Source organism: Tursiops truncatus, chromosome 10, assembly GCF_011762595.2.
Source record: "Tursiops truncatus isolate mTurTru1 chromosome 10, mTurTru1.mat.Y, whole genome shotgun sequence".
In the NCBI taxonomy this organism is placed as follows: Eukaryota; Metazoa; Chordata; class Mammalia; order Artiodactyla; family Delphinidae; genus Tursiops; species Tursiops truncatus.
This window is the reverse complement of record NC_047043.1, coordinates 81,937,522-81,962,636: the sequence shown is the minus strand read 5'-3', so window position 1 is coordinate 81,962,636 and position 25,115 is coordinate 81,937,522. Positions and strand designations below refer to the sequence as shown.

Genomic DNA, 25,115 nt, shown 5'->3' with positions numbered 1-25,115 from the left:
GGGAAACGATATTTCAAGCATCTTGCATATTGGTCTCCATCTTAAAGCCATTGTTGGGATTCGATGACTTGGGGAAGCCTGGCTATGAAGTGAGGTTATGGTGATTTGTGACCAGGTACAGGTGCAGTTTTGAGAGGGGCAGTATTTGAGAATTGGTGAGCAAACGTGGGATGCCTCACTGCCTTTACACAGGACAGCAGGTGAGGGGAGATATGGTGTGAGGTTAAGGATGTGACTCTAACATCAGATTCCCTCAGGGCAAGTCCAGGCACCACCTGGCCAAGTCAACTAAGTGACCTTGAGTAGGTTCCTTCTCTTCTCTGTGACTCGGTTTCCTTAACTGTAAAATGGAGATAATCAGAGTGATGTCTCTATTATAGAGTAGTTGGGAGATTAAATGAAATTTATAATGTGTATGTACTTAGCTCATTAGTACTCAATGAATATTAGCTGTTGCTTTTATTGATACTGTTGACTAGTTTCATATGTTAGTCTAGTTCAATGTCTTTAATCCATTCGCTCAACAAACATGACTTGTGCCCAGTATACAGCAGGCATTGTGCCAGCTGTTAAGAATGTAGTAAGGGCTTCCCTGGTGGCGCAGTGGTTGAGAGTCCGCCTGCCGATGCAGGGGACACGGGTTTGTGCCCCGGTCCGGGAAGGTCCCACATGCCACAGAGCGGCTGGGCCTGTGAGCCATGGCCGCTGAGCCTGCGCGTCCGGAGCCTGTGCTCCGCAACGGGAGAGGCCACAACAGTGAGAGGCCTGCGTACCGAAAAAAAAAAGAATGTAGTAATAAACTCTTACCATGGACCCTGAGAATTACTGTACTAGGGATATGAGTAGACTACTGTAGTGGAATCAAAGAGGAGATCATAGCTCTGAGACCCACCTGTGCTATAGGGGACCACAAAGAAGGTTTTAGTGCCCGGTGGGTATGAAGCTTCCCGCTGAACTTGGCGGCTCTGCAAAGAAACCGGAGTTGGTCCTTGGCATTCTCTCAGGTATCCTCTGACTGCCCTCCATCCACCCCCCACCCCAGGGCTCTCATCTCAGTCCCTGCTGCTCAAACCCCCAACGTAAGCATTTGACGCAAGTTAACCCTTTCGTACAGTAAAACTTAAATGATTGAAAAGACTCGTGTCAAGTTCTGAGTCTTGGATTCATGGTTAGGAAGCAAATTCATGGTTAGGAGCAAATTCATGGTTAGGAAGGTAGGAACACTGGAGAAGCTTACGTTACTTTACAGCCATTTGTGCTTTAAAGTCAGCGACATGAATTCCTCTTTGGCCTCAAGATGGAGAACTTTGAACCAGGGGCTGTCTTACTGCTCTTGCTTACTTTAGACCTCCCACATTCCACCCTTATCTCTTCCTCCTCCCACTTCTACCAACTTTCACTCCCCTGTGCTCTGACTTTTGGTTATGAAAAACGAAGGAGTCAGTAAAGTAAAATCAGCCTACTGATAGTTGGCCCATCCACCATATTGTCTAACTCCAATGACAAGCTCTTCTATTTCCAGGTGTCCTTTTATTTTTTTTTAATTTTTTAAAATTATTTTTTAAAATTTATTAACTACAGTTGATTTACAATGTTGTGTTAGTTTCAGGTGTACAGCAAAGTGATTCATATATATATATATATATATATATATATATGTATGCTTTTTCAGATTCTTTTCTCATGTAGGTTATTAAAAAATATTGAGTATAGTTCCCTGTGCTATATAGTCGGTCCTTGTTGGTCAGGTGTCCTTTTCCTGTGACAGCAGTATCCATCAGTATCTTCAGTTTATCCTTCCTTTGTTATCATTCAAAAGATCTTTTGAATCTGCATTTTAATCCAGTGAGGCAGTTGGCCTGGGTTTTGAAACCTGACTCCACGACCCACTGGCTGGAAAACCTTGTGTAATTTTCTTAGCCCTCTTTTGCCTCATATGAGAAAAATGGGGATAACGATAGACCCCCTCGTAGGGTTGTTGAGCTCATTAAATAAGTTGATGGATGCACAGTGCTTAAAGTAGTGCTTGGCACATAGTAAACGCTCAGTAAACATTTGTTATTGGCATCTAGAGAAATGAAATGTCTAGCTGGATCAGCAGGTGGGGAATATCCCTCCTGTATCCCTGAACACTCAGCCACTTGCTTCTACAACTCGGCGGAAAGACAATCACATTTAGAAATCACTCAGGGGTTTGTTCGGATTTGATATAGATAAGTGTTCAGGAGCATGGCCCTTGGACATCTTCCGCTTAAAGGAGTGTCTGGTGAAACCAGGATTTGAGGCTAGTATATCACTAACTGGAGTTTCAATGTGAGTTACATTACCACGACATCCCAAGATGGTTGTCCAGGATATTGCAGATTACTCACTGTGTACTTTATGTGATAGACTTCTTCAGAGTTCCCCTAGAAAGGAGTGGAAAGTCAGCCTTGGAGCTAAAGACTTTGTTCGGTAGGCAAGTGTTTTTACGAAATGGAGACAGAACATTTCTAATGCCTCATGCTTCTGACAAAGAGATTACCCTGCTGAGGGACTGGGCCCTGCATGATTCATATCCTGTGGGCTGAAAAACAGAACTCAGAAACCCAGTGCTGTCAACTCCTCCCTCTCTTCCTAGGTTTGAACGGTGTTGCTCAGATGCATTTATAATCATCCAAGTGTCCCTTGCTTCAGACTGAGGTGGGGCGGCAGGGGGGGAGGGCAATTGTACTTTTTGTGAGTTGAGTCATAGTTGTAAGTACTTTCAGGGCAAGAAGAATTTAAAGGACTCCCAAGTTAAACCTTCTTGAATCTAAAGAAGCAACTGAGAATTTAAGTGTAGGTTGTACACTGGAGTCTTATTTTGATACCAGGTGAATTAATCACCACCATACAGGAAACAGGTTCATGTATAAACCTGGATAACTTGTTCTGCTGTGCTGTTTCAAAGCCAGAGTCCTGGCACCACTGGGCCACCATGACCACTTGTCAACCATCAGAGCTAAGTGGCAATGTCCCCCTTCGATCAGGCATGCCAGGTCCACTTTGTCACAGGAGAACACCACCCGCAGGACTCATAGATTTAACCTGGCTGACCCTCTAAGGCTTGTGACCCCTGTTCCATGGGCCATGTACAGATTTTCAAACACTAGGCTTGGGTAGAGTTTTCTATTAAAATAAAAAATATTCTTCCCTTTTTTCTTTGTTCCACAACCTTTCTCTTATTTACTCTTATTGAAAGAGAAAGCTGTGTCTTCTGCCTATCGTCATGCCATTTCCCTTCGTCTCGGGGCCAGTCCTGAGTCATACCTGCCTCCCGTGTCATCAGAGAGCATCTTCACAGTCCACCCCTAGGGGGAGTGCTCATCCAGAAACGGCCTGCATGCACACCGCATACACTCACACACTTGCACATACATACACATTCAGACACACACACTTGTGTGCACCCACTTGCACTTACAAACACTCACATTCATACACAGACACACATCCACTCTTTGGCACAAGAATGCTGGTAGAATTATGAGAATTTCAGAGCTGGTATCAGACCTTGCTTTCGGAACTTGAAGTTGGTCAGACTTGGTTGATGGCAGATCACTCCAAAAGGAATGTCAGGACAGAGAGAACAGTCAGGAACAAGAGATGGGCTCAGAGAGGAAGGGCGGATGCTGCCAAAGTTAAACTTTATCGCTTTGTGCTTTTGCTGCACAGCCTGAGGGCAGCAAGCCAGGGTCTGTTCCATGTACTAGGAAATTGCGTGTGTTGTCAGGAAATCTGGTCCACTTGAGGAAAGGGTGGAGTTCTTGTTGGCATTGCTGGAGGGTCTGGGGATCCTGGAGGTAGAAGAATGTGTGTGAGCGGTAGACGTCCCAGTGTGAAGTGGCATAAATAAAAAGGACTGTTGATTGGCTGGTGTCACTGAGAAATCCAAAGAGATCATTTCAGGTGAGGTTTGATCAAGAGGCTGACACAGTGCTCTGAATTCTCTCTGTTCTCCCTCTCCACCTGTGGGCTTTATGATCACATTTTCTTCCTTTATAGTAGCCAGACTGGCTGTAGCAGTTTAGTCCTTCCATCTGGGCCTCATGTATACAGAGAAGAGAGGGTAGCTTTATCCAACATTCCAAGCAATAGTCCTGAGACTCTCCCTAATGGACCGGCTTACATCCCAGGTCCACTCACGTGCTATTTATGCCAACTAGGTTTTCCCCCAGCGTGAAGACTGGGGCCATACATGGGTTGTGTGGCAATGGATAATGTGTAAAAATTGGGATTTAACACCAAGAAGGAGAATGGATGCTAGTGGCCCTGGGCAGGGGCTCATCATGTTCCTCTGGCCTTGTTGGGAGCGATTGGTGACTCACTACTTCTCCTGCTCGCAAATCATCATAAGCTTTCTGTTCTAGACACGGAGAAATGGAGCCCTGCTAAGTAAAAATCTCCAAGGTTGTGTTACTTTCCTTTTTCATGAAATCGTTTTTGAAATCTCTCCACAGCACAGTAGATTTGCTCTTCCAACTTCAGGAGAGAAGTTCAGATATCTAGCTCCAGGGTAGTGATTAAGCCAGAGTTTGCTGGTAACTTACTCCTTCCTTTTGTGGCCTCTGCTTTACAAAGAAGCGCTGAACCCAGTGAAAGCCAGCGTCCTGCTGAGACAGTTTGGGTGGTAGAGGACTAGACACTACCGAAAACCCACTAGGCGCCAGGGACTGTCCCTATAGACACTGCATACATATTCCTCATTAATAACCTTAGGAAGGAGGTGGTTTTCTCTCTGTTTAACAGATGACAAACCAGAGCCTTTGAGGGATTAAATAATTCCTCAAAGGCCATAGAGCAGGTAGGGCAGAGCTGGGATTTTTACCTCACGTTGGGGTAAAACCTCAGCTTTTCACCCGCCTCTCTGTGTATAAACAGACTCTGAACATCGGTCCTCAGGTGGACCTTGGGGGCGAGCTGCCCCGTCTTGTGCCCCTCCCTGCTTGAAACTCTCCCCACCCATGGCCGTCCTTGCTCTAAGAGTGACCCCGTCCCTCTGCCAGTATCCATGCAGTATCTCCAAACGCTGGTGTCCTCCACCTCAGGAGAACTGGTCTTGTTTCCTGCCGCACCCAGACCTACCCTGTCCAGCTAGTGCAATGAGCCCTGACTCAATTTCATTTCCCCATTTTACAGCATTTTCCATTCAAAACGTACATGTCCCCTGTCCCCTTCCATCACAGCTGTGCTATTAGCTAAGATGCTCCCCCAAAGCTGGTGGGTTGTTGTATTGTGTTCCATGGAGACGGGTTGACTTTTCAATGAGTAAATTCTGGAAGGAGTGTGTGCTCACTAGGTAGAAACTCCAGACTAGCAAGATAGTGCCTTTAGGGCTTCCCTGGTGGCTCAGTGGTTGAGAGTCCGCCTGCCGATGCAGGGGACACGGGTTCGTGCCCCGGCCCGGGAGGATCCCACATGCTGCGGAATGGCTGGGCCCGCGAGCCATGGCCGCTGAGCCTGCACGTCCGGAGGCTGTGCTCTGCAACGGGAGAGGCCACAACAGTGAGAGGCCCACGTACTGCAAAAAAAAACACCCAAAAAACAAAAAAAAAGATAGTGCCTTTAGGGTCATTTGGTTCTTGACCCACACTGGTAGGGGTAGCAATATCTTGCTTGAACGTGATGGAGTCCATGTTAGCATTGCTGATTATTAATTGAAAGGAATGTTTCATGTCCCAGAAATGCAGGATCCTCCATCATTTCCAGGGAGATTTTTTTCAGGTTTGCCCCTTATTTCCTTTCCAGACATGCATTTCCTCCTGATACCACCTTCCCATTTCATCTGTGCATTATGTCCTACCCGTATCTCTCATAATCTTCATCCGGGGTCAGCCGGCCATGGCTTGTTTTTGTGAATAAAGTTTTATTGGCACACAGCCACACTGTTCACGTATGGATTGTCTCTGGCTGCCTTCCCATTACAGTGGCAGAGTTGAGCAGTCACAACTGAGACTGTATGTTCCGCCAAAGCTAAAACATTTGCTATCTATCTCTGATCTAGGTCAGAAACCTCCATGTAAACTCCTCCACAAACCCCTAATTCCTTTCTCCTTCACACAGCCAGGAACAGAAACCTCTCAAAGCCTGGGCTCTAACAAGAAAAAAAAAAAAAAAATCAAATGCCTAATGTCTGGAAAGGAAAACACAATCTCACTGTCAGCCCAGTCCCCAGGAAAGCTTGTGCTGACACTTCTGCATCCCCTTCCAATTTCTGGGCCCCTGGCAGACATTGCTAATCAGTTATTGCACTCTTTCCTATTGAGCCTCAGTTTCTTCAAAGCAATGCCTGGGCAGCCACTTCTAATCAATCAAATTTGGCATTGAAGTAGAAACTATTTTCCACCTCTGGTCCAGCGGCCACTATCGGATCAGAGAATCACCTAAGACAAAAATCACGTTTAATGAATAATCCTTGAACATCCTTTGGGTTGCCGTGTCAGAGACAGACATACTGTCTCTCATTAAGTCCAGAGTTGGAGCTTAATCCACTGTTTTCTGTTTCTTTGATTAAGCACCAGATAGATGAAGTCGTTGGCTTGCAATAGGGGACCGTGTTATATGAAAAATGCCTCCGTCTCATTTTATTTTATTTTATTTTATTTTATTTTATTTTATTTTATTACTATTATTATTTTTGCGGTACGCGGGCCTCTCACTGACGTGGCCTCTCCCGTTGCGGAGCACAGGCTCCGGACGCGCAGGCTCAGCGGCCATGGCTCACGGGCCCAGCCGCTCCGTGGCATGTGGGATCTTCCCGGACCGGGGCACGAACCCGTGTCCCCTGCATCGGCAGGCGGACTCTCAACCACTGCGCCACCAGGGAAGCCCCTCCGTCTCCTTTTAAATAAGAGATCTGTTATACTGTGCAATGCTCGCACCGTGAGAGGCACCTAGGAACTGAGGCCCACTGAGAATATTCTCAAGTCGCATGTCAATGTCACCCTCATTGAGCGGCTTCATAGGTGGAATCACGGACACTGTTTATGCTCTTTCTCTCTCTCGGCTAATCCATTCTCTTTTAGCCAAGCTCCTGTTGTTGAATTCATATTAGGTAGAAGCACATACAGTGTTGCCAGGGGCTGAAGTGGAGGCATCTGTATCACTGCATGTTTCTTAAACCAAGCCAAGTTTCAGGAAGCTCTTAAAAGACCCTCTTTTCAAATGCTGGAGCAGATACGTGTTCAATAACCTGACATTAACCGTAATAGGTAAGAATTGGCTAAAGATAGGTATCCATTGACAGCTGTGGGGACCTGCCCAAAAGACCACATTTGCTGCCATAAAACTCACTGGACCAGCTCCTGAGGAGGTGATAGGTAAGTTGCAAATGAGGAAGTGGATCACTTAGCAGTTTCTCCCAGGTTTTTTCCTTCAGAAGTTGGAGAAGAGGACTGGAAGGAAAGAGGCTATTTTACAAAGGAAATGTGGTTTAAGGGGGCAGTTCGCTGGAGAGACATGCTTCTTCTTACTGGCTAGGGAGCATCTGAGCCTGTAGGAATGATAACTATTCACTGGAAGGATCCAGACGCCCTGGGAAACTTGATTTGAGCTTTGCACAGTTGGCATCTTGACAGCAAAGTTGCATGCACCACGTTACAGTGTCAACTGGAGTCCAGCCAAGTTTTTCCAAGATCCGTTGTTCATCAAAGTTGGAGCTTTCAAAGTTGAGCTGGTGAGAGTATGAGCGTGCCCTTTGGCCATTTCAAAACATTAAGCCAACCTTGGCAAAAGGTTTTAGTATTTGGCACCTTGTGTCTTTTTGTGTTGGATTTATGGAAGCAGTATGAGATGTGTCCTCCCAGATGGCAATGATGAGGGCCTTCTTAATAATGTTTTAAGCTTTTAGGTTTATGGGATCGCAGTAAAATTAATAATGTGGAGTTATTGATATTCTTTGAGTGAAAAAAGCAATGCATCCCTTCCTGGAACAGATAAAGAATTTAGTAAGTATTATACCCAAGGTGTCATATAACCAAACATTGAAAACATAAGATAGTATTATTTAAAATCACATTAATGTAAAGGCTGTTACTATTCATATTGTGCATATCAGGGGTACTCTTTCACTGAGAGGAACAATTTAAATTTCAGTTGGATGGGCTGTCATGGAACTAGAAGGCCCTTTCTGCTGACCAGAAAGCTGATTACCATGGATTATTTAATTTCTGGCACAAATGAGACTGGGAAATAAGATATTGGAGTAAGCTAGATGTCATGGTGCGTTCCAGAGCAAGGATGCCATGGCTTAGCCATGGTTCTACCTGAGCTTGGGGGTTGGTTTGCCTCATGGGCAAGAGAATTGGTAAAGAAAGTATGTTGTTTCTGCTGCCTAGCATCCCTTTATCCCCTTCCTCTGGTACAAGAACTCCCTTCACTGGGGGAAACGTTCTTTCCACACTTCCAACCAAGTTTTTCAGTAGGGGGCTGCCGATCATGATACCCTGCCCTCCTGGACCCTGGGATGGCTCCTGCTTCTGGCTGAGCCAATCACTGCACATACACCCCATACCTGCACCCTGACCACCATCCTTATGATAGTCAACATCCTTTGCCGTGACTTAACCTGCTAGAGCTGGCAAGGGAGAGCTCTCTTTCCTTTCTGATTAGTAGGCTATAAGGATATGCACCTGGAGCTGCCTTTGGTTGTAGTTTTATACCCTGCTGAGGTAGCACACCCAAAAGAACGAATGAACCATGCAAAGGAAACAGTGACAAGGGCAAGGAGAAAGAAAGAGAAAGTTCTTGGCATCCACGAGGCCTGTTCGACCCTGCCTGTTCCCCAGTTTCACCACAGAAGCCCGTAAATGTCCTGTTTTTCTTAATTTAGTTAGAATTATGTTTCTGTCATTTGCAAGCAAACAGCTTTACCAAATAAAGCTGGCACCCCACATTTCTCTCCTAGACTGCTAGACCACATTTCTAACCCCTTTCATTCCTGCCTGCTTCAGCAAGCTTTCTTTAGTTGCCTGTTACTGTGCCAGCACTGTGATAGGCCCTGAGGATACGATGCTTAGGCAGATAGTTGTGGTCCCTGCCCTCTTGGGACACATAGGGGTATAACAAGACCTCTTGCACCTTCTTCCTTTCCTGTGGAGTTTTGGGTTTTGAACCGTGGACTCACCTTTCCCTGTGCCTCGTCCTCCTTTGTTGATGTCCTCATTCCAATTGCTCACGTGAACTTGGCTTTTTGTCTTTCTTGACCTACTTTGTGCACAAATTTTCTCAGTACAAAGCACTAAATTCATTGCTCTGCCTTGACTGTTGGCCTTTGGGTGGCTTTTTCCAGTCTCTGAATCTAAGCTGTCGCTCTCTAACCTCTCTAAGCCTCAGATTTGCCATCTGTAGAATAGAGGTAGCAATAATACCTGTTCCATAGGTTGTGGTGGAGATCAAATGCTTAATGCGTGCTTCATAACAAGAAGTCAACATACAGTAGTAGGAATGATTATCTGTTACTTCTAACTCTAGTAAACAGATTTAAATGGAGAATCACATTCTTTTCATCTTTAGTATGTGAGAAAATAATACTATAAAAAGATCTTCTAGATGAGAAAGGCTATACATTTTTTAATTTTAATTTTTCAGAGTTCTGTTATTGGGCAGAAATCTCAGGGGAAGAAATACATTTGCCCTGTATTTCCTATTTGACTTTTTTTTTTTTAAAAAAAAAAAGGAGAATCCAGAAGAAGATACCCTTAGGAATAGACTTGTCACTGATTCTAGGTAGAATAAAATGTGCAAAGGGAGACCAGTATGTGTGTGTATGTGTGTACAGATGTGTGTGTGTGTGCCTGCACACACGTCTAATAGAGAGGGAAAATGAGTACATTTGAACTTGTAAGGTCTGACCGTGTCCTTAAGCCGCCTTTATTTTCCAGCTGATCACATTAGATGCATATTTAAGGTTTCTACACTTCAAAACTTGTTGAGCCCGTTCCTTTTCTCTGTGAAGGGTCCCGTGACTGTCTTTGTTTAGCGCCCAGTATTTCATAGTCTCAGGGGGTAGCAGTAATGGCAGGAATGAGATCTACTTCTCCACTTATCTAATGAGAAAGGGTTCTCTTGTTTCTTGTTGAAATCCTTGTCACTGAACGCTTTTACTTTGCTAGAAAAGGACCTCTGGTAGAATGCTACCTTACATGGCATCCCCTGTTGCATTAAATGAATTCATCCCTTGGTTCATGTAATGAATTGCTCAGTTAAGCCAGTTTTTAAGTGGGGATGGTGACAGTCCTTTCTGTGTCGTTGAAGACATTAGGGTGGTTTGGTGGTTGTGAAATCCACTGTGGCAATGTCAACACAGCTTCTTTTCTTAAGAATATCATGAAGGAGTAAATCTTCCTTTTCCAAGAAGGAAGCCCATTTGAGGCCCCTGAATTCATGCTAGACCTCAGAGCACCTCTGTGATCTGAGCAGTTCATACAAATGAAGTGGTGGGGATCTTACCTAGCCTTTCAGTTGTATACACAGTATCATCTGAATTATCTACACATCTAGCTGCTACTGGCATGTCCTCTGGAATGTTCCACAGATACACAGCGCTGTTCCTCTCCTGCATTCTGTACTTGAATGTCTTATAATCCAGACATTCCAGGATTTGTGAAATAAAATAATCACTTTGGATCTTCTTCAGCTGTTCTTCAACCAGCCATTTCCATACTTATATCTCATTGGTTCCTTATCCCTTTTGATTGCTGTTTGTCATGTATGATATAAATAATATATTGAGGTCAATTGTGCTATCTCCTGATACCAACAACCGTCAGCTAGCTTCATGTCATAGTGTCTATCATCTGGGTTGCTCATTTGGGTATTAGATGTCCAGGAGACCTAGGGTTGACTGAGAAATTCACTTGGTATGTTGTAAGTTTGAAAATTGGTTCAATTTAGTCCTACATATATTAATTAAGCCTCTACTATACATGGGATATTACGTTAGCCTCTGGGATACAAAGATATGTAAATCATACATCTTGCCCTTGACAAAGCTTCCAGTCCAGCGTAGAGTGTATTGTCAAACATCTCCTAAAGTAACAGAGAAGAACACATATTAGTTGGCTTAATTAAAAAGAAAACATATAAGCAGGCATCCTGAGACATCCTCCAGCACACACACAATACTTGAAAGCTCCAGTGTTTCTTCTTGGTAATTGTCTTGCTTAAGTTAAATCTCTGTATTGGCTTCATTTTCAAGATGGCAGCAAGAGGGCTCTACCAGTTCCCAGGCAAGGTTTTCAGAAGCTCCCCTCAGTAGACTTTTCCTTAGGTCTTAATAGCCAAGACTGGATCATAATCACACAGCGAGGAGAGTGGGATTACCATAACTGGTTTAGGCTAATCATTTTGGGTAGAACGGATCTTGGGTAACAGACCCATTACCATAACAGTTGGATAGACATGAGAAATTAGAAATTTACTATAATGTGGCATGTCCTATGATAGGAGTCTCTGAGATTTCAGAACAAGTGTCTCTACATAGACTACCGTATTTAATCACTTACTGGTTAAACTTTTTTTTGTTAAGGTAAAAGCTTTTCTGAAGTCTGTAGAGATTATAATGATTGTTTCCCCTAATGTCTACCTCTGTGCTTCTTACACTGGAGTAATGCATTCTCTTAATCAGGGTACTGGGGGGTGTCCTTAGAGATTATGGGAAACCAAAAATAAATATGTGCATCTTCCTGGAGAATCAGTTTTACTTACTTTGTTTCTAGAAAGAAAGTCTAAATATATATATAATATATATATAATAATTAATAATAATAAAATACATAATGAAGAGTACAAAATGTACATGAATCTTTTAGATACAAAAGGTGTATTCAACTTCTGATTGGTAAAATTTCTTTGGGAACCTACCCCTGGCCCCTGATGGTCTATCTTCCCTCCCCTTTGCCGTGTAGTTTACTTGGATGGAATAGTAGAAGAGGGTCAGTTTCCCCAAGCTTTCATTGTTTTGGAAAGAAGTTTAGTTAATCTGGATGCATTTCTTTCCACACAACTGTGTTTCAATGATTGTGGGCTTTTGAAATATCTCCTCCAGCTTGATCATAATCTGATGTTTATGGTAGTTGTACTTTATCATGTAAATATAATGTTTGCATTTTATATATTTCTGTGTTGCATAGCTTAAATTATTTACTTTAATTCTTTACCCTCCCTAAAACTGTATAGTAGTGCGTACAGAAAATGGCATTCAAAACAGAGTAAAGAATGCCAATAACTGTTGACATTCTCTGCACTCTTGTAGCTAATCAGTTATTCTGTTTTAGAAATAGACACAGAGGACAAATCCGCCAGGCTAATGAGTTCAAGTCTTCTCATCCTGCTCCTAGCATAACTTGAAGTTATAGAAGGTGAACTAGTTTCCTAATGTCCCAAAGCACTCTTGAAAAGGTTTAGAGAACTAAACCACTTAGGAGGACAAATATGTCTCAGATAATCCCTGCTGCTACTGTCAAGACTCATTTGAATCAGGTCAAATTAAAATTAAGATGGTTCAGCACCAGAGGTCTCACACATCACTTTCTTTCTTAGCAAATAGTGTCCCCAACTCTGTTAGAAATATCTCACACTTAAGCCATCTGAACACGTTCCTGGGTCTCAACTATTTTACCCCATTGTTGGTTCTTATCCAGTGATTTGCCCTAATCCAATATCAGCCCCATGTTTCTTCCTTGGAAAATGCTTCTAGACCTAGGGAATAGGTTCCAAGCCTTATTATTCTTGGCTCTCAAACAGCCAGTCCTAAGCTCTCTTTTAAATTACATCCAATTTTTTTTTTTAATCACAGTGCTTTAATTTTTGTTTTACTTATTTTATTTATTTATTTGGTTGCACCAGGTCTTAGTTGAGGCAGGTGGGCTCCTTAGTTGTGGCATGCATGTGAGATCTAGTTCCCTGACCAGGGCTCGAACCTGGGGCCCCTGCATTGGGAGCGCAGAGTTTTAACCACTGTGCCACCAGCGAAGTCCCCCAGTTTTTTTTTTTAAATGAGGAAAGGCTCTCCTTTTGTAGGACCATGGATAGCTGTTACATTTCTCTCTAGACGGGCATAGTTCCTGAACTCATGGACGGTGTGGTCTGGTGGTGAAATCAGGCATAAGCAGGTGATTGTAAACATGATGGATATTATGAGAGGGAAGGATTAAGCTGCTGTGATGGAACCTGCACCTGCTTCAGGAGACCAACATTCAAGCTAAGTCTTGAAAGATAAATGAGGGGTTTATTGGATGAAATCCTGGGGAGGAAAAGAATGTTCAGGAATGAAGGAACGGCAAACATGAAAAGCCCGAGGCAAAAGAGTTGGAACCCCAAAGAAGACCAGAATGGCCTTCTGTAATGAGGCGAAACCTGAAACAGAAGACAATAGCTGAAAAGGTTATTGAGAGTGACAGGGGAAGTCTTGTAATCAGATCTGGTCATTTGAATTATTTACTAATGTAACCATCACTTCCCTCAGGTAGAAATTTCAACCCAAATTGAATGAATATACAGATGTTAGAGTACAAATTATTAGAGTGCCCTAGGATTTCTGTTTGAGCAATGCTCTCTGTTTTGAAGGACAGGAGAGTGAATGAAATGGAAGTACCAGCTTTCACGTGGGGACACTCACTCTCAGGTTTCTCAGCAGACTCATCCTAAAGCTTTCCCCGGTAGAAGCTGGACCACAGGCACACCACCATGCCCTTCTAAGCCGTGGCGAGTGTGGTGAGTGAAGTACCAAATATCAACCCGCTTGGCAATGGGTACAACCAGTCTCATGTGCTGCTTAAACAATGTGTGTGAATTGTGGACTGTTAAGGTGGAAAACAACCCAACAACTGTTGCACTTAGAATTCTTTCTTTAAGACTTGTTTGTTCAAAACATGCTTTTCTTCCCTTACATCCAATTTTACCATGCTACCTTGAAAGACTTTTCTAGAAGTACTTGAATTCTGATTATATTATATTGCCTTTTCCTGCTATTTTAAAATTCTTTTTGAATAATTTTTACCTACATATTACAGTCTATGTTTAAATAGCATAGACTATGTCTGGAGGGGTATACGAAGAACTAGGCATGGTGGTAGCCCTTGGGGGAAGGAGAAGGGCAGGGCTGCCATCTACATAGCATTTTTCATGTGGTTAAGATGAAAAGGACTCTTTCCTCAGAGCCATGAGTTATGGCTTATCCAGCGGAGCCCAGGGGCTAGATTATAACCTCCACTCACTGCCTCAGCCAGATGTCCTTGTGCAGTAAACAACTTGAGCAGTCTTACATGGCAGCTCTGGAAATGAGGAGCTGGTGAACAAGGATGAGAGAGAGGCTTATGTTTCATTCACTGAATAGCTTTTATATGATTACATGTGCAATTCAAAATTAGAAATTGAAAAGTAGTATGTGCTGATATAGAAAACCAGGAAAAGAAAGCCTCGCCCAAAATAAATTAAAATCATCCAGTGATGCCAACTCAGAAATCACTACTATCAATAATTTGATCTATTTTTCTCTAGTTTTTTTCTATATGCATACAGTCAGTTTCAAAATGGAGTTCATATGCAGTACTTTTCTCCTGCCCTCATTTTTACTTTGTTTTGTATAATAGGTGTTTTTTTCCAGTCAAGAAAATTGTTCACCCCTTTTTCTGAAGATGTAAGTGTCGCATGCTCATAGTAGGATATTTAGCAAACATCGATAAAGGCTTAAGGTTTTTTTTTACTTCTTTTTGAGACATAATTCACATACCATAAAACTCACCTGTTTAAAGTGTACAGTTCAATGGCTTTTAGTGTATTTATGAACTTAGGCAACCATCACTGTACTCTAACTTTAGAACATTTTCATTGTCTTAAAAAAAAAAAAACCCCGTGTTCATTAGCAGTCGACTCATTTCCTCCACCCCTCCCTCCAAACTCCCTTAGCCCTAGGCAACCACTAATCTACTTTCTATCTCTATAGATTTGCCTAATCTGGAGATTTTATATAAATGGAATCATAAAATGTGTGGTCTTTTATGACTGGCTTCTTGCACTTAGCATAGTGATTTTGAGATTCATCCATGTCGTAGCATGTATCTTTTTTTTTAGTTATTTACTTTTTACTGATTGCTTGATTATTTATTCTTGATTGATTTTTATTTATTCGCACACCACAAAATCTACCCTTTTAAAGGTACAGTTCAGTGGTTTTTAGTATATTCACAAGGTTGTGCAACTATCACCACTATTCAATTCTAGATCATTTTCATTATCCCCCAAAGAAACTCCATACCCACTGGCAGTCCCTCTCATTCTATCCCCTCAGTCCCTTGGCAACCACTAATCTACCTTCTGTCTTTATGGGTATATGGCCTCTTTGTCTAACTTTTTTTAATTCTCGTGTTTTCAAGACTCATCCATGGTGTAGCATGTGTCAATACTTAATTCCTTTTTATGGCTGATAATATTCCGTTATATAGCTATACCACGTGTTATGTATCCACTAATCAAGTGACATTTGAGTTGTTTCCACTTTTTGGCTCTTAGGAATAATGTTGCTATGAACGTTTATGTCCAAGTTTTTATGTGAGCAAATATTTTCAATTCCCTTGCGTATATGCTTCATTCCTTTTTATTGCTAAATAGTTATTACATTATATGGATATGCTGGTTTTTTTTTAATCTGTTCATCTGCTGATAGACGTGGCTTGTTTACACCTTTCGGTTATTCTGAATAGCAGTGCTATGAACATTTGTGTTTAAGGCTTTTTTTAAACACCTGTTTTCACCTCTTTCAGGTGTATACCTAGGAATGGAATTGCTGGGACACATGGAAATCCTGTTTAACCTTTTGAGAAATCGGCACTCTTTTCCACAGCAGCTGTACAATTTTACATTACCACCAGCAGTATATGAGGGTCCCAGTTTTTCCATAGCCTCACCAACACTTTTTACTGTCCATTTTTTGATCATAGCCATTCTAGTAGATATGAAGTGGGTATATTATTGTGGTTTTGATTTGCAGTTCCCTAATGATTAATGATGTTGAGTGCCTTTTCATGTGCTTACTAGGCATTCGTATATCTGTTTTAAAGGAATGTATATTCAAATCTTTTTCCCATTTTTAAATTGGACTATTTGTCTTTTTGTGATTGAGTTGTAGTTCCTTCTATATTCAGGATATAAGTTCCTTTTCAGATATAAGATTTACAAATATTTTCTCCCAGTCAGTGGCTTGTCTTTTCTTTTTTTTTTTCATAGAATTCTTTGAAACACAAAAGTTTTAAATTTTGATGAAATCCAGTTTATTTTTATGTTACTTATGCTCTTCCTGGCATAGCTAAGAAACCACAGCCAAATTCAGTATCACAAAGATATACAGTTATGTTTTCTTCGAAGAATTTTATAGATTTAGCTCTTACTTTTAGTTCTTCGGTCTGTGTTAATTTTTGTACACGGTGTGAGGTAGGGGTTCAGATTCATTCTTTTGCATGTGGCTCTCCACTTGTCCCAGCACCACTTGTTGAAAAGACTGTGCTTTCCCATTGAATGATATTGCAACTTTTGTCAAAAATCAGTTGACCATAAATGTGAGGATTTATTTCTGGATTCTTGATTCTATTTCATTGATCTGTTTGTCTACCCTTATGCCAGTACCACACTGTCTTGATTACTGTAGCTTTGTAGTAAGTTTTAAAATGTGATCTATTGAAAAGTAACAAAACACCCAACTGAAAGTAGCTTAAACTATGTAAGGTCATTTGTTGTTTACATCTCATTACAAGTCATCTGAAAATAGGCTGCTGCTGAGTTGGTTTGATATCTAAACAATGTCATCAAGGACCTGGGCTTTTACCACCCTCGTTTCTACTATATTTGCTGTTAACACCTGTCCTCTTGGTCACAAGATGGCTGCTATAGCTCAAAGCATTGTGTCTTCATATGACAGTGTCCCAAGCAGGAATCAGGGAATGTGCTCAAAAAATTCTTGTGTTGTTCCAGCTCTTTGAAGAGGAAAATCTTTTCCAGAACCCTTTAGAAATCTTCACTTTATAGCTTATTGCTTGAATGGGGTGTCATGCCTTCCCTTAGACCAATCATACTTCATCCCAGGGGCATAGAAAATGGCCACCCACAAAATCAGAGTCTCTGAAAAGGGGGTAAAATGGCTAATGGATAGACGACCAACACTATTTGCCAAAATACATAAACATATAAAGAATAAACCAAGATTATCTGTTAAGTCCACCAGACTGAAATAATAATGGATCTTTTTAGGGTAAGGGGGTCTACCTTAAATTTCTTTGGTGCTAGGTCCTTCAGAAATAAAACCTATTTTCTTCCTCTGTTATTGACTCAAGACCAGATCGTGTAGTTCTTCTCTTCATTCCTGTCGAATACTGCCTGGAGCTCTCTGAACTCTTGGTCTAAAAAATACACAAGTGCTTTCTCAACTTTATACAATATTCACAATCCTTCAGGTGTGTAGCCTACTGCTTTTGGCCTCTTTATCTTCTTGTAGACAATTCATTTTATAGTTGAAAACAGTATGTTGCTACTACCCACTTCAAATTAACTTTAGGATGGCAAGACACAAGAAATACTCTTATATCTTTTTTTTTTTTTTTTGATGCTAAACTTTGCTTTTATTTTGCTCTTACTGCTAACGGGCCAAATAGTTGAAGTTCCTAACAATAATCCTACCAAATTTTTCTGTAGTTTTTAGTAATAATGGAGAAATGATCTATATTTATAACCTGTTGCCCATGTTTGTTTGCTAGCCAGAGTATTCCTGGCCTTGAGAGTTTTTACTACTTTGAAGGCCATTGATCTTGGCTGATTTCTGTTTTTCATTTTACTAAAATTATCTGTTAATCTTTGGAAAGTCAAGATTTTTCATTTATCCTTTTTTTCCTTCTACCATTTATTGTATAGGAGTGAAGGTCATTGTTGTTTTTTTTCTTTAATAAATTTATTTATTTATTTTTGGCTGCATTGGGTCTTCGTTGATGTACGCAGGCTTTAGCTGTGGTGAGCGGGTGCTACTCTTCGTTGCGGTGTACGGGCTTCTCATTGTGGTGGCTTCTCTTGTTGCGGAGCACGGGCTCTAGGCACGCGGGCTTCAGTAGTTGTGGCTCGCGGGCTCTAGAGTGCAGGCTCAGTAGTTGTGGCACACGGGCTTAGTTGCTCTGTGGCATATGGGCTTGAACCTGGGTCCCTTGCATTAGCAGGTGAATTCTTAACCATTTCGCCACCAGAGAAGTTCCGGTCATTGGGTTTTAAGTCACTGCTTTCTTATCTCCCATAAAAAATTCAGTTACTTTTCTTTATAGATTTTCTTTTCCTTCTCATTGTTTTATTCTTATTTAAATTGGGTAAACCCAAAGGGTGGACATTTTGTCACATTAAGTTCCTGGATAATAAGTAAGTCCTAGAGCCCTCTGTATCCTATAAATTTTAGTGTGAGGCCAAAACAAATGATAACTTATAAATACCAAAAAAGTCCTTTTATATCTCAGTTAAAGTAGAAGGACTGAAAAATTAGCAGCTGTGCCATTTAAGATGCTTTTAAATGCTTTTTTCCACAGATCTTCAGCAAATCACCCAGATTTTCTGTGTCTCAGTTTCTTTATCCATGAAATGGGGCCAGCAATACCTTTCTCCATTTGACCTTGGGAGAATATTGTGCAAATCAACTGATAATATGTGTGGAGCTGCCTTTATTTATTTAGAAAAGGGTGCTATATAGACCAATTTATTACTATTTTATTTTTGTCACTGTTGGTGTGCATGTAAATTAAGTATAAATAAAAGGTGATAAATTATGGGGGTGGAGATAAGTCACAAGATTGATACTATTTCTTCTTTGAAGAAGGTCAGCCCATATACACACTACTATATATAAAATAGATAACTAATAAGAACCTACTGTGTAGCACAGGGAATGCTACTTAATACTCTGTAATGACCTATATGGAAAAGAATCTAAAAAAAAGTGGATATGTGTATACGTATAACTGATTCACTATGCTGTACAGCAGAAACGAACACAACATTGTAAATCAACTATATTCCAATAAAACTTTTTTTAAAATTTAAAAAATTTTTTTAATAAAAATAAAATGCAAAAAAAAGAAAAACAAAGTATTTGAAAATGCTTTAAATACATAATAAATAGAAAAGTTATAAACAAAACAAAAAAGCAGAAGAGGAAGGTCAGCCGTTTCCCTCTGATCTACGTGGGCTTCCTTGGAACCTTCATGGTCCTTCAAGTGCTTTCTCATCTACACTGATGAATTCTAAAATCTGACCTGGCAAAAATCTCCAGTATCTCTTTAGTGGGTTAACTAGTAAAAATGGATACAATGCAGGATCTGATATGTTGCTCCCTGTTTTGTACTTTTTCATGCAGTGGAGATAGCATCCTCCTCTTTCCTTTGAGCAAGGAGAATTTGATTTACTAAAATAACAGGTGAGGTTTTTGAGGAAAGATGAGAAAGTTTTGTTTTGTTGTTTTCCTTCTATGAGTGGAATGAGTTTGCCGAGGAAAAGAAGATGGATAGATGCCTTGGTGCTGGATATTGTTTAGTTACCACTACAGGTTTTTAGCCCTTTATGATGCCAAAAAGCCATTCAAAGTCCTAAAGGCAGCTGCAGAACTTCACCAACCTACTGGTCAGCCTTGGGTGATGGTGATAATGACAGGTACCCTACCCTTCAGGATTCCATGACTTCTGCATGCTCCCGTCCACCTCCTGCCGCTGGAGGCCAAGACCGAAGGATGCTCCTGGCTCGCTCAGCCCGAGGAAGGGAAGAGAGAAAAAAGCAGGAGAGGAGGGAGGAACAAGAACACTTTGCCTTTGGCTCAAGTGAGATTGAAGCAGAACTTGTGTCCCACTGGCCCTCCTGCCTTCTCCTTGGGGCAAGATGTAGAAGTGGGGAGGGGCATGCAGACCCCCTGTTGGGGTAGACTGCCTCTGCACAGCTGGGCAGTCCTCCCAGAGGCCACAAGAGGTGCTTGCGTTGAAAAGGGCACCTTTGCCCACCAAACTCTCACCCCATGTGCATATTGAAGCCCTGTTCCGGGGGACCTGTTGACTTTATTATGTAGCCATTCCTAGGTAAGCCCTTCCTTGTCACCCTTGGAATTTTGCAGCTGCCTTGCAGCTGGGCTTCCGTGCTCTTCTGCTTCTCAAGCGCTCTCTCTCACCCTTCCCCTCAAGTCCCACGAGTCTGAGATCCCTCTTGCTATAGAGCCATGGAGCCCTCATTCTTACAGCTCATGCCACCTTGGACCACTATTGTGTCCCCCCTCTCCTGTCACCTGGCTCCGCCCTCCTCAGCCTTCAGGTCTCAGCTGCGGTGTCACAGTGTCACATCCTCAGTGAGGCCTTCCCTGGTCCTCCCCTGCCCCCAGCTTCCATCACATGTCTCTTTTATAACCCTGTGAGGCTCTGCCTGCTTCTTCTATATTACTTGTTCAGATGTCTGCCTTTCTCTCCCTTCTCTAAGACCCACTTAGACAGAAATCCTCTCTGTTTTGCCTGGTGTGTTCTAAGTACTCAGTTCCCTGCCTGACACGTACTGCAAACTCAATACGTAATTTTTTAATGAACAAGAGTGTGTTTTGGAAATGGATGAACTTCTTTCTATATTCACGCTTGAGACAAAGAGTCATTCATTTGTCAGGTCAAGAACCATTGATTGATGGCCTGTTATGTGCCAGCCACTGGGGGAACAAATATGAATAAGGCGTTTTCCCTACTTCTGCCAGTGGTTTCTGAGTGGACTTGGCTACCACCCCACCTGGAGTAATTGGAAGTGTGTGGAGGTGCTTTTTGTTGTTGATGTCATAATGACTGGGGACACTACTGGCGTGTAGTGAGCAGAGCCCAAGGTCACTAAACATTTTCCAGTGTGTGGGGTACACTCCTGCACAAGGAGGGACCATCCGCCTCCACTCACCTGTAGGCACTCCTCAGAAAACTGACAGTCTGGGGACTTCCTTGGTGGTCCAGTCGTTAAGAATCCGCCTTCCAATGCAGGGGATGCAGGTTCGATCTCTGGTCGGGGAACTAAGATCCCACGTGACACAGGGCAACAAAGCCTGCGTGCCGCAACTACTGAGCCTGCGTGCCACAACTACTGAGCCTGCGTGCCGCAACTACTGAGCCTGCGTGCCACAACTACTGAGCCTGCGTGCCAAAACAAAATACCCCGCGTGCCGCCACTAAGACCCGACACAGCAAAATAAATAAATATTTTAAAAAATCAGTGAAAGCCTTCTTTGACTTACTGATTAATTGGCTATATGGAATTTACAATAAAGAGTATTGTATATTAAAGAAAAAAGTTGACAGTCTAGCAGTGAAAAGTGGACCAAAGGGGGCACCTTTGCCCCTTTTGAGGCGATGAGAGACTTCTGTAGCAACTCAAGGCCCACTGGAGGCATCAGCATTCCACCTTGGGGTTGATATAGGGGGAATTGTTTTTGTCATGTGCCAAAGAAAGCCTTCAGCCCTACTAAGCAGCCTGTGATTTAAAGGAAATGATAAGGCCAAAAATTAAAGTGCCAAAAGATATATAGCTTATGGTGAAAATGACTATTTCTTATTTTTATGATAAATATCCAAAAAAAAAAGGTAGGAAAAAAAAATGATAGGAAATGTCATTCCAGTTCCTTCTCGATGGGCTTTGAGTCCATTACGGCTCTTGGTGAGTGTGTGAATACCATTATAGAGTGATTGTTGCATCTCCAGTCTGCCTTTTGGTAGAAAACATCAAGAGGGAAGAATGTTTCCCCACCAGTCCTCTGAGAGGAAGAGCAGGCTGTGGGGTTGAACTAGACCAAGGTTCCTCAGTCTCCACACCACTGACATTTGGGGCAGGAGAGTTCTTTGTCGTGGAGGCTGCCCTGGGCACTGTAGGATGTTTACCAGCATCCCTCTACCCACTAGACGCCACTAGCATCCCCGAGGTGTGACAACCAAAAATGCATTTGTAGGCAGGGTTGCAAAATTGCCCCTGATTGAGAGCCACCGAACCAGACCTTGTTTTCGTCCCCCTCAAGCCCTGTGTCAAACGTGGCCTGTCAGAATTTAGCCACACTGGCTCTTCAGCTATGGAGAAAGGAGAGTTTTAAAAATATCCACAGGCATTCGATGGACTCTGTCTTTTTGATGGGCAGAGGGGACCCCTGGAAGCCGCTGCGATAGAACTGCTTATCTCTTTCTAGAGACAGGGGTTAGCATTTTGTGCTGTCTTCTTAGCACTGTGCTCTTCTTCCTGCGGATTGCTCAGAGGAGAACCTACGGGAGCCTCGGGGATAATGACAATTTCTCTTTTACGTCTGCAGCAGAACTCCCAGGAGTATGAGCCATGCTGTCACCTGAAGCATCTTTTTAAGCCTCCAGAGAGAGCTGCAGGAAATTACAGTGTATTGCAGGGAACTCTGATGCTGTAGAGGAAAAAAAAAATCCTCTTCTTAAATTAAAAAAAAAAAAAGAAAAAGAAAAGGCAAGATAATTTTGAAGACAGCTTGATTTATCTCCCTTTCCACAGGAAATTTTAGACCAGCTTCAAGGGTGTGTGTCTGGGATCTGGTTTGTGCCACGTGGCTTGTCCATTTTCAGAAAGATGCCGCAATTGGGTGGCTCTTTTCTCCACTGCTCCACGCCTGGGTTCAGTTGCCACCCACTGTCGGCCCCTGGTGTGAAGAACTTACTTTTCCTTCCCTCTAAAAGCTATCTCTGCCTAGAGCTTTGAACTTCTCCTGCTGCAGGAGAAGAAAGCTGTTTGGATAAGAAGAAGCGTCCATGTTTATATTGGTGGGAAGAAAATGTCTTTTCTTATCTTGCATCTAGCTTGGAGCATCTCCTGCTTCTCCGGGTCCTCAAGAAAGGCTGGCTGTGTGATGGAGAAGAGCTAGCTCCAAAGAATTTTTTGGGGAACTTGAAGAAAGTGAAAGAACTGCTCCTTCAAAAACAAGTCAACTTTAACCTCCAACACACAGAAAGGGATAGGAAAACAGATGTAGATAATTAGTTGAAATTTTTTTTAAAACACATTTTATGAATACTGTTTTACCTAGGTACCAAAAAAAATGAAACAATTCCTGATTTTGGTGGTGGTGATCATTGTTTTCTTTGGGCGCTCACTTTTTGCCAGCCATATACTAAACAATTTATACAGCATATTTTACTTAATCTTTCCCCAGTTGCTATGTAGTAGATTCTGATATTATCCCTGTTTTATAGATGAGTACACTGAGGCTTTGTGGCTTTAAGGAGCTTTTACAAAGTGCCACAGGTCTTTTTTAAAAAAAAAATAAGTAAATGTATTTATTTATTTATTTATTTTAAGGAGCAGGGAGTTAAGTCTCTTAGGACACTTAGCACCTAATGCCCATGCCCTGCAATAGCGCTTCTCCATCTTTAGAGTCAGAATCCCCCAGAAGCCAAGTGAAACCTCAGATCCCTGACCGCACCCTGATTCTGGAGGGGGCCCAAGAACTTGTATCTCTAACAAGTTCCCAGGTGATGTTGATGCTGCCAGTTCAGGGACTACACTTTGAGGACCCCTGTTCTGCCACATCCAATTTTTCTAGAAAATAGTGTAAGCACTGACTTTGAAAACCTTGAATGCAAACCACTGAAGTTGGAATTGACCACTGACATTAGGCCTATGCACAGATAATAGCCATGGTGTTTCTAGAGCATCTCTTGTGAGAGAATAGTGTCATGAGACGGAGATAAATGACCTGTCGTAGGTTTTATTCGGTATTCCCTTGGCTGCCGATTTCCGAGAACACGGTCTCACTGCATCATTAAAAAGAATAGTAAATGTACCACCATCATCCACTCATACTCGTAAGCCAGTTTTGAAGTTCGGTAGTTTTCCATTAGGATGACATTTTATTTTCAAAGTGTACTTGGTTCATTGTCTTTTGACTCAGTGGGACCTAGTATTTTCTGATTCTGTGTAAACACTGTGACCATTATCTTGGAAAATATCAGAGTGCTAATACTAAGTAACACATGGAGCAGATTTACTGTGAAGAAAGGTTTGCAAATCTTGGATCGGGTCTTTTGTCCTATTAACTAATTCAACAAAAAAACTCTTAGGCAATTTCATTAGTAATAAAAGAAGTAAAAAGTAAGAAAAGAAACATCTTTTAAGAGTTTCCCAATTATGGTCACTTTGAAAACAGTAGGCGCTTTGAGGACAGATTTTTGTGTTCTCTTTTCACCGGGTGACTTTCACCTGAATTAAGATTCCAAAGGCACATTTGAAACCTGAAATAAAGCTGATTTACTTGTCGATAATCTCTTCTGAAGCCTTCTGAGCTAGTTCGGGAGAAAAGCTTTGGCACTTTTACCTTTCTGCCACTTAATAGCACAGATAACAGCCTAGGTGTGAAACTGCCAGTAAAATACAGATGATTGTCCTACAGATGGATTCAGGAAAAAACAACATCCTGAAATTTGCTGCAGTACTTTTGCTGTGAGCAATGTTTTACAATTATTTGGGACCGAAATCTACACATATTCCAAAGGAAAATAGAGCCTGGTGGCATGTGGGACTCCTTGGGCTCTGTTTTGCACATGCCTTTGGCAATATCAGTTCCTGGGGGAGAACTTTAAAAAAACAAAACATTAATTATTTGGTGACTGTGAGTGGTGGAACACCTTCCTTTGGTTTTGAGTCGAGAATAAACTATCTGTGCAGGTTTGTGCTAGCAGCTGCTGCTACACATGTCCAGAAGCTGAATTTTCCAGAACCGAACCAAGGAATCTCTTGTGAGCTTCTGTTTCCCAGCAGATACTAACTGGAAGCTATTTGCCAGAGACCAAGAACGCTCTTTGTGTTTCTCATGAACTGACTGCTGCGTTGGAATTAGCACAGTGTGCGGGGTGTGCGATCCTGCTTTCCGGCTGGCAACAGTAGGCAGGTTGTCATTTTCTCTGAGACCCTCAAGTTAGGAGCGAAGGCAGGTTCTGCAGTCACGCACACGCTATTGCTCAGAGACTGTTATCTTCACCTCTTGGTGAAGCACAAGGAAACACTCAGGGCTGTTCCCCCGAGTGGGGTCCAAAGGGCTGCTTCGGAGGATTTTTTTTTTTCCTCCTGTA

At 42.1% G+C, this 25,115-nt stretch overlaps 1 protein-coding gene across 3 annotated transcripts in view; it reads left to right on the top strand.

The window, feature by feature from the left end:
• FRMD4B (FERM domain containing 4B) overlaps nt 1-25,115 on the top strand; it is a 334,665-nt gene that overhangs the window by 125,514 nt on the left and 184,036 nt on the right. The window lies entirely within an intron of this gene.